The sequence below is a fragment of the Pinus tabuliformis genome, chromosome 8 (genome assembly GCF_031772625.1).
Source record: "Pinus tabuliformis cultivar Carrire ecotype Pingquan chromosome 8, CPIR1, whole genome shotgun sequence".
NCBI lineage: Eukaryota > Viridiplantae > Streptophyta > Pinopsida > Pinales > Pinaceae > Pinus > Pinus tabuliformis.
This window is the reverse complement of record NC_142294.1, coordinates 491,320,487-491,334,904: the sequence shown is the minus strand read 5'-3', so window position 1 is coordinate 491,334,904 and position 14,418 is coordinate 491,320,487. Positions and strand designations below refer to the sequence as shown.

Here is a 14,418-nt window from a genome sequence, read left to right as displayed (position 1 = left end):
CCCGACAATAGTTGTTAAGGACATCTTGGTGCAAGGAGACAGTGATGGTAAAAGGGGTAAGTGGATTGCAAAAATCCAAGAGTATGACATGGAGGTAAAGCCCACTAAACTCGTTAAAGGACAAGGGTTGGCCAAAATCCTATCGGAATCTAACTGTCAGGCCTTGGGGATCAACCTCTTAACTGAAGAAGATGAAGAGGGGACACAGCCCATGATCAAGACTTCAGTCCAAAAGATTCATATCAAATATGAAACCTCTGCCTGGTATCGGAATGTCATCCACTATCTCCTATTTTTGAGGTGCCCAACAAAGATGGAAAAATCCAAGTACAAAGTGTTGACCACTGCGTGTCAACTTCCCATAGCAGTACACCCCCTTTTTTCTTCGCAAAAGGGATAGTGCTTGATTGACATGTCCGTGCATTTGACAGTCATCGTCGACTTGATCATATTATGTTGTAAACCCAGTCTGCATGTGTAAAGTGTAAATAATTTTAGCAGATCCAAGTCATGTATGTAAATTGCCTAGGTGGACCTAATTTTCTAGTGATAAGCTACATTCCGGAAGGTTTTTTGTCTCACCGATCTATGATCGGCAGAGTTTTCCTTCAGCCTAACCCCAAAGCTGGAATGAATTTTGTCATTAGAATCTTAGAGGAATCCTAGTGTGTTAATCTGCTAGATTATAGTTGTGTCGCAGAACTGGGTGGTCTATGAGGGTCTATGTCAAATGGGTTTTCCCCCTTGAGATGTAAAATTGTAAAAGTCATGATGTAAAGTGTCTTGAGGGTTAGAAAATGTTTTAATCCCCTCATAAGTCCTAAGTACTAGGTCCTAGGTGATTTTTCCAAAGGCTAAGTTCGAGGATCCATTTAAAAAAAATATATATAAAATATAAAAACAAATAAATAAATAAAAATAGTAATAAAATAAAATAATAATAGGTCAAATTTTTGAGTAAATAAATGCAGAATTTCAATTTTTTAATGCATCTAAAAATTCGACGGATGAGATTAAAAGATGTTTTGATCCTCATCGACGGTCGAGAACATTTTGACGTGGATCACTCGAACTAGATGTTGGGAATTTTTCCCTTAAATAGGGTGCTAGGGGTCATTTGAGATCATTCGATCTGTGAGTCCTGTGTTGAAGAAAACTCTCTTGTAAACTTTTTCTGGTGCTAATAAAGAAAGACTTTGGGGTTGAAATCTTGCTGGTGTTACTCTCCTGAAGTGCTGTGAGCTGTCTTATTTTCTGCATATTTTTATTTTCAGCCATTAGTAATAGCTTGATGTAGAGTATTGTTGAACACAAGTATCTTGTTCACTTACTAGGGTTTGAATGGTAATAAGATTTCTGAAATAATAGCAGGTATCTCTATTGCATCTGGAATCTAGTATTGTTTTTTCCCTCTTTATTGATGGTTGAAGTGAGCTATGCATGAAACCCTTATTGAGAAGATCAGTGGGCATTTGGGGAAGTTCTCGGTTGAACCAGCCAATTCCCACAAGCATTCTCTTGCAGAGCCCAACCAGTTTCGATCCTGGGTTTATCATTTAAGTTTGTTTTATGAATGCATGAGTGTTAAGATATGGTATGTTCTATGCTTATAACAGTTTACTTCTTTTTCTTATTATATTCCACCAATTAGCAATTACATGTACATAAAGTAAAGTGCAGATAGAACATTAAACGATCGACAGAAAACAAGCCAAGACAAGAGACACAAGATGTGGCGGCTAGCCAGGGACAAACCCCACAATGTGTGGGGAAACCCTTTGATCAAATCTTCTTTTATCTTCAATAATTCAGCAGAGAGAAATAGTACAATAAATCTGATTCATATCAGCAGTAGCAAACCCTAGATCAATAGCATCAGCATTAGCGGCTTCATTATCAAACTAGGGCAGACCATATCTCACAAACCGACAGTCGAATTGACTTCATTCCACCACCAAAAGTTTCGGCTTCCAGAGGAGGTTCAGATGAACCTACAGCGCAGTTCAGATGAGGAGATCTTCTAGGCCACGCAAGTCAATCTTTGCTTCTGCAGTAGCAGCTTCAGTTTCAGCAGTTTCCGGCTTCAAACTAGGGCAGTCGATATCTTGCAAACCGTTCGTCGGATTGACTTCATTCCACCACCAAAAGTTGCGGCTTTCAGAGGAGGTTCAAATGAACCTACAGCGCAGTTCCAAAGAGGAGATCTTCTAGGCCACGCAAGTCAATCTTTACTTCTGCAGTTGCAGCTTCAAATTCAACAGCTTCCGGCTTCACATGTGTGAGAGAGAGAGACCCATTTCAGCGCAATAGAGAAGAGACTCATATCTGCGCAGTAGAGAGAGAGAGATGTGATGAGATGAGTGAGTCTAAATGAGGAAAAGTCCTCTTATATTTATACACAACGTTGGTGGGTGAATAGATGCGACTGTTGGGCTTTTGAGCCTACATGAGTTGTAGGTCGGCTTGATAATAATTCCATAATCAAAATAAATTCATATCTCCATGAATACTTATCGGAATTGGATGATCTTTATATCAATCCTACACCTCTCGACAAGAGGAATATAATAAAAATATTATTAGCCATGAATAAGATCACCCACATGAAGTTTTGCCCTGGTTGCCAATTTTAACACTCCCCCTCAACCATGGAGAACTTCATCTGAAATCTGTCTATCGGTCGTTACTATTCATCCATCAAATGCACTGCCTTGTACAGCGTGACCCTTGCCCTGCTCTGCTCTATTTTGCCTGTTCTGCTTTGTCTTCTTCTGCCCTGCACTGATCTGTACTGTTTTGTTCTGTTCTGCTCTGCTCTCGCATTGTTCTGTTCTACTCTGCTTTTGTCCGAATTATGAAGAAGAAGAAATGATCGAGGATGTATCATACTGACTCAAAGTCAGTCTCAGAGTATGTACCACTGGTCCCAGACCAGTCTCAACCAACCCAAAGTCAACGCCATAGTGAGTACAACTCCAATGGTCCCAGACCAATATCATCCTCCACTGACTCAAAGTCAGTCTCAGAGTATGTACCACTGATCCCAGACCAGTCTCAACCGACCCGAAGTCAGCGTCATAGTATGGTACAACTCCTACCACTAGTCCCAGACCAGTATCATTGATCCCAGATCAATGGAGGTCATCCTAGCGTAGGGAGTACGGTAGTTACAACGATGCGTCCATCGGTACTACTATGGTCCCTAACTTCATTTCCCTGCTCATTGATCAGATGAGAAGTACTTCCCATGAGTCCCAGACTGCATGGGTAGGATGCCTTGACAGGAGAACTAATCAATACTGTCCTCACAGGGGAACACATCAATCCTGCTACAATTGCCATGGAGAACACATCAATCCAGGCCTCACAGGAAAACACATCAATCCTGCTACAATTGCCATGGAGAACACATCAATCCAGGCTGCCATGGAGAACACATCAATCCAGGCCTCACAGGAGAACACATCAATCCTGCTACAATCGCCATGGAACACATCAATCCAGGCCTCACAGGAGAACACATCAATCCTGCTATAATAGCCATGGAGAACACATCAATCCAGGCCTCACAGGAGAACACATCAATCCTGCTACAATCGCCATGGAAAACACATCAATCCAGGCCTCACAGGAGACTAATCATCCTGCTACACAGGAGAGCGAATCATCCTGTTCCACAAGAGAGCAAATCATCTTGTCCCACAAGAGAGCGAATCATCTTGTTCCAGTGTGCACCACCAGGGGAGGGTGAGTCACCCTGTGGTCGTATGTTGATCCAGTAATAACTGCAAGCCCTCAGAGCTCCCAGAGCTCAATGTATGCAACATGCAGGATCCTTGTACAAGAGTTTCTTACTGACTCCAAGTCGTTTGGGAAAATCACAGATTAGATCTTTCCTCGGGGCTTTGACAAGGTGTATCAACCTGTACATCATCTTAATGCAATGGAGCCTCCTTGCTCATCAACTTACCATATCCCAGATGATGTCTATCTGCTGGAGCAATCGACGAATACGGGATTCCTCAATAATCGAATCCCACCTCTGGTTGTTATAGAGAATCGCAGCGGTATCCAATGTAAATCCAAACAGCTCACTGAAGATCTTTCGCAACCAGACTGCCTCACATGAGGTCATGCTAGCAACAATATATCCTGCTTCGGTGGTGCTCAAAGTCACCGACTTCTGCTTCCTGCTCATCCAGGATATCGAAGCAGATCCCAAGGTGAAACAACACTCGGAAGTGCTCTTACGATCCACCACACTGCCTGCCCAATCAACATTAGTATATCCAAGTAGTCTCACATCTCTTGGCAGTGTATCTTAATCCATGAGAGATTGTGTCCTGAAGACATCTCAGAAGATTTCTGGCATCAATGCAGTGAGGCTCAACCAAATATGAGCTCATAGTGCTAACTGCAAAACATATGTTCGGACGGAGGTTCACTAGGAACATCAATGCGAATGAGTTTATGAAACTCAGAGGCATTTCCCAAATCTGGTCCGACATCACTACCATATAACTTCTAAAAGTTAAGATCCTCAAGGTAGTCACAGGCTTGCAGTCCATCATACCAAATCTTTCCAATATCTTTACCACATATTTCCTTGAGATAGGAAAATTTCCCTTGGCTTCTGCCATACTTCAAGTCCTTGGTCCTTCATTTCAAATTCAGAAGCCAGCTACCTCTTACATTTGTGAATGAGAGGGTCTGCACCTGTTAGAAAGACGTTATCCACATACAACACCATTATGAGAGGCTTGTCATCTTCAACGTTAAAGTAAAGGTTAGGATCGGCTTCACTCCTATTAAATCCCAGCTTCATCAAGTAGCTATTGATCCTCTCATACCATGCTCAGGGTGCTTGCTTCAGCCCATAGAGAGCCTTCTTCAACCTGCATACATGAGATTTTCAATCATAAATCTCAAATCCTTTAGGTTGCTCCACATAGACCTCTTCTTTCATAGAACCATGCAAGAACGCGGTCTTGAAATCCATCTGATGTAGGTTCTATTTTTGTGAAGCCACAAGGTCTATGATAGAGTGGATGGTCGTATACCTGGCAACAGGTGCAAATATCTCATCATAGTCTATACCTTCCTTCCACGAGCAACAAAACGAGCCTTATACTTTTCCGTACTTCCATCTGCTGCATGCTTTATCTTGTAAAGCCATTTTGAAGTAACAATTGTCTTGTCCAGGGTCTGGGAACTACTTCCCAGACATCATTCTCCATAATAGACTCATATTCTTCGGTCATAGCATCCTTCCATACTTGATGCTTGACAACATCCGAGAATGATGAAGGCTCATCTTGTATGATTGTGCTCATGATGGTCAAGTATCCCTGATACCTGTTAAGTTTCTTACTTTGACGGAAGGTTCCTCAGGGTGCAGCATGTCCTTCAGCATCATCAAGTATCCCCCTAAGCCATGAAGGCCTCTTCCTAGAAGAGGAAGGCTCATGTGGATGAGAATCAATCAAATCCATGGGTTCTTCTACATCAGGCATTGATTCATCATCCTTTTCTTTCGGTTCCCTGGTGTCGGCTTCTTGAGAGCTCCTCAAAGTCGGAAGATTGTTCACCTTGCGGTGAACTTTTCTTCAAGAGTCTTGGAACCCAATGCTTGATGAGGGCATCAATTTTGTACATATAGGACGGTGATTGTAGTTTCAGCCCATAGAAACTTCAGAAGTCTTTGATCATGGCCCGGACAGCTTCCATCATCGTGCGGTTCTTCCTTCCCACCACACCATTCTGCTCAGGAGTATGTGGTGTAGTAGTCTCCCTCTTAATGCCAACCTCAGGTATGCCTGAGTGAACCAATTGTAATATATCAGAGGTCTTGCTTTGGCTTGAGGGGAATGGTCCCCTTTTGAGCTTTCCTTCAGCACATCCTAGACATACACCTTCTTTCTCTACTCAGAATTCGGGCATCCCTATCACCATTTGTCTTACACCGAGTATAGCTTTATAATGAAGGGGGGGAACCTCTAATGCCAAAGATCAGACTGAAGAGATGTGTCATAAGACATGACACCTAGCAGACTTCCATCGACCTGATATAATGAATCAACACTAAACCCAAGAGTAAAGGCATCTTTAACATTATTTTTCCATATACGTACCTTGCCATCATTAAAGGTTACCTTGTAGCCTTTGTCTTCCATTGCCGAGATGGACACTAGGTTCTTTTTAAGGTCAGGTGCATTTAATACATCCTGGACTTTCTAGCCTTCTTGAATGGTTGTCCTCTTCCTCGATCCCTAGCTCTCCTCTTACCTTTGCTGTTGAATTTGTCATTCCTTTGATTTGCCATCAGAGGGATTTTGATCATCGTCACGATGAGAGTCCTTTCTATCAGGGCATTCCCTTGCATAGTGACCTGCTTTATTGCAAATGAAACATCGTCCTTTTCTTCCACCCTTAAATCCAGCCTTTCTTTTCGATTTAGACCCAGAATTATTTCTTTTCTTAGCATGAGAAGAAAAAGCAGCAGGAGGACCTTTAGGCAAGGGCATTTCCTGCTCTTCTACCCTTGTTTGTTCTTGAATGCATCTAGCCATTAATTCCTCGAAACTAGGAATTACATTATTGTTCAGAAGAGTAGTCCTGAACACATACCATTCAGATGGTAATCCTCCGAGAGTTGTGAGTGCCATTTCTCTGTCAGTAATGGTTTCCCCAATAGATAGGAGATCGTTCTTGATCTCGGTGATTCTTAAGAAGTATGCTTGCATACTTTCATCTTTACCCTTCTTGATTTCCCTCAACTTATTTCTAAGAAACAAAACTTGATTTGCATAATTAACTTTAAATAAACTCACCAGTCTGTCGTAGATTTCCTTGGAGGTGTCTAGATCAGAGATGTAGGCCACCAAGCGCTTGTCGATAGTCCCGGATGATCTTCTTTGATTTGACTTCTCCATTTTTCCATTTGTTCCAGGCAGCAGCAGATGCATTTGATGAAGGCTCAACAATATTGCCTCTTACATGGTCCAGCACTCCTTGATCTTCAAGGGTTAGATCGATAGACATCTTCCATCCGTGATAGTCAGCTTTCTCACGGAGCTTGTCTTCGGCAGGAAAGAGTGTTGAGGACCCCATAGTTCTTTTAGGATAGCCTTGCCAATCTTCTCTTCAATGATTGCTCTTGCTCTTGCTTGGGCTTTGTCTTCACCTCAGCTCCGATACCATGTTAAGATATGGTATGTTCTATGCTTATAACAGTTTACTTCTTTTTCTTATTATATTCCAACGATTAGCAATTACATGTACATAAAGTAAAGTGCAGATAGAACATTAAACGATCGACAGAAAACAAGCCAAGACAAGAGACACAAGATGTGGCGGCTAGCCAGGGACAAACCCCACAATGTGTGGGGAAACCCTTTGATCAAATCTTCTTTTATCTTCAATAATTCAGCAGAGAGAAATAGTACAATAAATATGATTCATATCAGCAGTAGCAAACCCTAGATCAGTAGCACCAGCATTAGCGGCTTCATTATCAAACTAGGGCAGACCATATCTCACAAACCGACAGTCGGATTGACTTCATTCCACCACCAAAAGTTTCGGCTTCCAGAGGAGGTTCAGATGAACCTACAGCACAATTCAGATGAGGAGATCTTCTAGGCCACGCAAGTCAATCTTTGCTTCTGCAGTAGCAGCTTCAGTTTCAGCAGTTTCCGGCTTCAAACTAGGGCAGTTGATATCTTGCAAACCGTTCGTCAGATTGACTTCATTCCACCACCAAAAGTTGCGGCTTTCAGAGGAGGTTCAGATGAACCTACAGCGCAGTTCCAAAGAGGAGATCTTCTAGGCCACGCAAGTCAATCTTTACTTCTGCAGTTGCAGCTTCAAATTGAACAGCTTCCGGCTTCACATGTGTGAGAGAGAGACCCATTTCAGCGCAGTAGAGAAGACTCATATTTGCGCAGTAGAAAGAGAGAGATGTGATGAGATGAGTGAGTCTAAATAAGGAAAAGTCCTCTTATATTTATACACAACGTTGGTGGGTGAATAGATGCGACTGTTGGGCTTCTGAGCCTACATGAGTTGTAGGTCGGCTTGATAATAATTCCATAATCAAAATAAATTCATATCTCCATGAATACTTATCGGAATTGGATGATCTTTATATCAATCCTACACCTCTCGACGAGAGGAATCTAATAAAAATATTATTAGCCATGAATAAGATGACCCACATGAAGTTTTGCCCTGGTTGCCAATTTTAACAATGAGATATTTCTGAAGTATCTCATAGTAAATCTGATATTCTGACAATATTACTGTGATTATTGACAAATCTGGCTGCTTAAGAGTCGAAAAGTTGTAGATGTTGTAATTATTTAGCTGATTTAGGGTTTTAGTTTTGTTTTCTGCACATATTATTTTTGGGTGTTTGTCTCTCCATTACAGGTTGCAGGGTTTCTAAAGATTTCCGAGAATTTATCTAAGCTGCTTTGCAGTCTAAGGGTTTTTTGAACGTTTTAAATCTGGAAGAAATCCTACGAGGGTTTCATTGATAATTCTGAAGCACAAGAGTGAATATCATTTTCTGGAGTTCTGAAATATTTTTCTGAGGGCTGCAAAATCGTTTTTAACCTCCCTCCATCTACGCGTTACGTCATTGCTGCGTGTAATTTTGAATCTTCATCTTGCAGCCCATCCCACGCCGCTGCCATCAAACCTTTCTTTCTACACGCAGTTGCAAGCAATCCACGTGCTATCTGCTGCTCTCTCACTGAACCACGCAGTTGTTTACCTGTGCGTCCAGCTTCAAAGCGCTGCGCTCAAACCCTCTGCGTTATTTCTCCTGCCATCGAGCACCCTTACGCAGCCGCCACAAATCCGTTTATCACTGCTTCAAGCCCGTCACGGTGCCATTCCACAGCGGTTGCCATATTCCTCCTGCGTGCTGCTTTTGCTGTTCGATCAAGCTCTGCCATTGTATCCGTGCTGCCCTCGTCCAGCTCTGTCGTGCTTCCTTAGCCGCCTACGCAAACAGCCAAAAACAAAACGAAATTCTGATATGCGTAAGTTCTTTCTTTTATGCATGCGTTGGTAAGTTTCTTTGGTTTACATTTTATTTTTTAGAACTAGATTGCTGTAGGCTTTAGTTTGTATTTCAATTTTTGATCTTTATAAAAAAAAAAAAGGAATGTGTTATTTTTTTTTTCCTTTAGTCTCTTATGTATGTTGTAGTTAGCGTGTAGTTTAGAATTAGCGTTTTGCTTCAGCCTTTGTTTTATTTAGATCTTAGATTTACAATTTTATAATCATAAAGAAATAGATATATATATATATATATATATATATATATATATATATATATATATATATATCAAATCATAAAAATGGTTATTTTTTGTAGATTCCAGATTAGAGTTTAGTTTTAGATTTAGGATTTAGGATTTAAGTTATTTTGTTTAGTTTTTCATTTAAAAATATAACAAATAAAAAAATCATAAAAATTATAAAATTTTAAAAACCATAAAGAGTTTCTTTTCTTTTAGTTTAGATTTTGATTTAATTTAGTTTAGATTTAATTTTGTTTAAAGTAAACTAATATAAATAAATAAATAAATAAAATATAAAAGGTTTCTTTTAATTTAGTTTAGATTTTAATATTATTTAGATTTTTGATTTAAAGTTTCATTTAGTTTTTTTAATTTTGTTTTATTTGAAAAATATAAAAATATTTTTGGAAATTTTTTGCCAATTTCAGTCTTGGCTCAGGAATTTGTTATGTTTTATCTTTTCTGCTGAGGCTAAATTTTGATGTGGGATTAATGTTTATCATTTTCATGTGATTAAACATGCTTAAATGATCATTTAGAGATTAGCTATATGAATGTGATCTCTGTTTAGCATTTAAAATTACACGGTTATTTAAAGCTTTTAATCTTTCGAATTTTATTTGCTGGAATATTGTTAAGCCATCGAGCATTTATCGATTATCTCGCATTTGGTAAAGGTCAATCTTTGTTTGAGTTGTTTGATGGTAAACGATTGTTAATGAGTTCATATTTCTGCAGTATTTGATAAATAATCGTTTAATCATTTATTTCATAAGGTACTGGTCTATTAACTTAATAAAAACAATTAAGTGCTTGTTTTCCCTCGTGTCTCCCAACCCAACTGGTCTGCAGTTGGTTATCCATTATCCTATAGGGACTACCCCCCTTATCTGCGGGAGACAGGGTTAAATGGAGAGATCGGGGATCAGGATGACAGCCCCTGGTCTGAGCGTTGTCGTGACAATCTGTGCGACAACACAAAGCATTGAGGGCTCAAGCCCAAAAGTTCGTTATATCCAATGGGCAACTGTACTGGAAAAACCTAGTGGGAATTCTACTGTTGTGTTTGGTTGAGACAAAAACTCAAAGAGTGATGGATGAGTTCCATAGTGGCGTTTGGGAGGGGCAATACAACTGGAAGACCACTACGCATAAGATATTGAAAGCAAGGTTCTATTAGCCCACACTATTCAGAGATGATCATTCTTATGTTAGGTCCTAACAGCAGTGTCAAATGTTTGCTGAAAAGTAAAAATTAGCTCCACTCCCCTTGATCCCTGTTTGTGTAGAGGAACCCTTCAGGAAATGGGGACTAGACTTCATCGAAGAGATACATCCTCCTTCCAGCGACCAACACAAGTGGATCCTCACTGCCACAGACTATTTCACCAAGTGGGTAGAAGCAGTCCCAACCAGGAAACTATGGTAATGAAATTTTTGGAGGAGAATATCTTGGCCAGGTTTGGTTGTCCTGTGAAGATTGTGACTGATAACACCCAGGCTTTTAAGTCTGCAAAGTTTAGCACCTTTTGTCAGAAATTTAACATCACAGTTGGCCATTCCACCACCTACTATCCTCAAGGAAATGGGTTGGCTGAGTCTTCCAACAAAACGGTGGTGAGAATCCTAAAGAAGACAATTGCAGAAAGCCAGAGGAACTGGGATTCTCAACTAAAATTTGCACTATGGGCAAACAGGGTCACTCCAAAAAGATCCACAAGTAAATCGCCTTTCGAGTTGGTCTATGGAAAAGTAGTTGTATTCCCTATACAGCTTGCTATGTCGGTTGCTAAGATGCTACAAGATGTGGAAGAAGAACCCAACTCCCTGACTAGAAGGATAAATCAATTAGTGGAGCTCTAGGAGACCAGAGAACAAGTAAATCACAGGTTAGACAACTACCAGCAAAGAATGAAATCCTTGTTTGATAAGAAAGCTAAAGACAGGCCTCTCCAACCAGGGGATCTAGTTCTGAGATGGGATATGAGAAGAGAAGACAAAGGGAAACATGGTAAATTTGATCCCTTATGGTTTGGACCCTTCAAGGTTGTTGAGACTAAAGGAAACAATACTTTTATGCTGGAGAACTTGGAGGGTGAAATGCTTGAGCTTCCTGTAAATGGGCAATTCCTCAAGCTTTATTTCCAGCATTAAGAGGTTCAATTCTCACCCATTGTACATACCAGTGAGCCATTGTAAAATATCAGCAATGCTTTCAGTTCTTTATATTTTTGTTTTTGTTTTTTATACATGAATAAAATGACTCCATGCCCAATAGATAGAATAGAATGTTGCTAGTCTGCAGGTTCTCAGCACATTGCCACCAAGGCATTGTCCCCAGGTGGAGCCAATGTTGTCACCCTCTGCATTATTTGTTTTTAGCTGTCAAAAGGGTGCAAAAGAGCAAAAAAAATTGTAGTCGTCTTCCAAGCCACAGAAGCACTCAAAGCTAAATCAGACCCCCTTAATTAGCTAGTGCTTAGCATAAGCTTTCCAACGGTACGTGTAAGTCTGAAAATGGACTTCTGAATCAAAAGTTAGAGCTAATTGAAGTTCTGCCTCTCCAAACTAGAAAACAAAGGAAAAACTTGTAAAATTCTAAGTTTGAGTTGGTGCCCTTCTGACACATGTCCAATCGGCAATCGGCAATCGAAAGCGGCGGCATATGGTACATTGAAGATCGAAGGTCCCGGCATATTGCATATCGGCAATCGAAAGTTCCAAGGTGCAATGCAACAACACAAGCATTTTGTCGATTAGCGATTAGTGATTAGGCATATCAGCGGGATCCAATCAAAGTAGTCAACAGCCAAGTATATCGGCGATCCCGCATATCGGAAGTCTCGACACATCGACAATCGCAATATCGGAGGTCATGGAATATCGGCGCCATCAAACATGAGAGCTTTGATATATTGGAGGATCGGCAGCATGACATATCGGCGAGGTCGCATATCGGAGGTCTCACAATATTAGAGTTCAACGCCATATCGGCAATTGGCGTTTTCAAAAGTGTCAACCTTAACAAACTTCTAATCAGCGAACGCCGATAATGTAAATTGTTGGGGGAATGCCTTGAAACGTTTAACAAAGGAAATCAGTCGCAAAACTAGAAGAGGGTTGGCCTTTTCTCTCTCCTCTAAAGGGTCACGCGGCTGAATATCATTGGTTCCAATAAAGCCACGTGGCGTCTTACGTCATCATGACGTGGCAATACGAAGGACACGTGGCATGCAGATCTGGCATTTTCAAGGGTCCAAAGAGAGCAAAACAGGGTGACATGTGTCACCACTCACGGAGTGCCACGTGGCACATGATGACATCACATCGGAGATTGCTAATCAGCATTCGCAGTTTAAGGCATGTTGCTACACCAAAGTAAAATCCCCGATTGCGATATGCCGATAAAGGGGCTCCGATATGGTGGCAGGCCTACAGTCACGCGAGGTGCCAAAGAACCAAGGGCTAAACACATAGGGTGATCGGCAATCAACAATGGCAAAACTTGATGTCGCAAATCCAAAGTCAAATCCCCGATTGCGATATGCTGATAAAGGGGCTCCGATTTTGTGCTAGCGTGTGGTCTAGAACAACTTAAAAGACCAGGGGCGCTAATCTATTTACAAAGGAAAATAGCCCTTGGGATAGAACAAAATGCGCTAGCGCCTAAAGGCTAAGCACCTAGTCACCACCCTCGGTCCTATGGAGAAAAATGCTGAAAACGGGCTAAAATAAAGGGGGCCACAGATCCCGGAACTCGCCTATTTTGCAATGTTTCTAAGTGTAAAGTGCCAATACTGAAGAACCTCCAATATAGTTTTATGTCAGTGTAACTATGCATATCATGGCTTCGATAGTGTTCTACAGGAAGTTGAAAGGGACGGATGTGTTGGCAACTGCGTTCAGAATATGTCATGGCCACCATGAGGGATCGCTTCCAGCTCTTGTAAGTGAAGAATTAGAGTTGTTAAGACCGAAAGCGACAAGGAACCAGTCGAAAGAATCTGAGGCATAATATGGCAAAAACGTGGCTAGACTAGAGGCCATCCGAGGAAGTGGCGTGGAGATATTTTCACAGGACCATCATTTCAGTTTCACATGTTAATGTTGTTCTGTTTTATTTTGTTGTTTTGTTATTCTGTTGTAAAGAAAAGCATCTATTCTGTTGTAATAATTTGAGGCGATAGAGCCTGCACGCTGAGACAGCTAGTCAAGCAGACAGCTGGAGGCTCAGGCCTGAGATATTTTTGTAACTGATTTCTAAGCCCTCCCTCTCCTTATAAAAGGAGGAAGAAACACTTATCAAAGGTTCAAAATTTTGGGAAAGACTTCTCTCCTACGAGACCTTTCCTGTTTTCCTAAAGGCCTGTTTGAAGCTTGTTGTATGCTGGTTTTCTTCAAGAGATTAATACAAAATTCCAAGTGATTCCAACTTATTAGATTTGCAGTATGTTCCTCTCTCTTTGTATTATCATATGTGTTAAATGTTCTTCTCAGATTACATGTAAAGTAGCAGCTAGATGTATTTTCTTCAGATGCAGATTCATTTAAGTCAAAACATTGGTGGATAATGCCTACATTGTTGTAAGAATTGAATATTTAAACAACGCTCCATGCATCTCAGAATTTCATAGATATTTGCCTCACTTGTTTCTCTGAGTCTTGGCCAACTATGAGTTGAATATTATTTCCTGAATACTCCTGTGCACAAGCTGCTTTCTATTTGGTATCTTTATGAATGATTCTGAATCAAGCTCATTTGTATTTTTGTGACAAACTGAAGTGTTGAAAGTCTTTACTATAAATTTGTCAAGCACTCTTTAAGATGTCTTAGGCACTAGTCTAAAATTAAGACTGAGGCTGTCTCTAGGAAGCTTTCATATCTCCTGAAGCACTTGTGCTATAGGTGCTAGAAAAAGTGACAATAGAACCCTTCATTGAATATACTTTATCCCCTTTGACCCATCCTCAAGATTATGATCACTCCACGACCTTCCCTCTCTGATGTGACCATCACATTGAGCGACCTATTTGTTGCACTCCTTCTTTCTCTCACCCTTTGTTCCCCTCTCATCACAACCATGTGACATCTTCAAATCATGATATT

General features: G+C 40.7%; 1 protein-coding gene across 1 annotated transcript in view; it reads right to left on the bottom strand.

The window, feature by feature from the left end:
- LOC149236221 (mediator of RNA polymerase II transcription subunit) overlaps positions 1 to 14,418 on the bottom strand; it is a 211,063-nt gene that overhangs the window by 181,547 nt on the left and 15,098 nt on the right. The gene's annotated exons all lie outside the window — the stretch shown is intronic.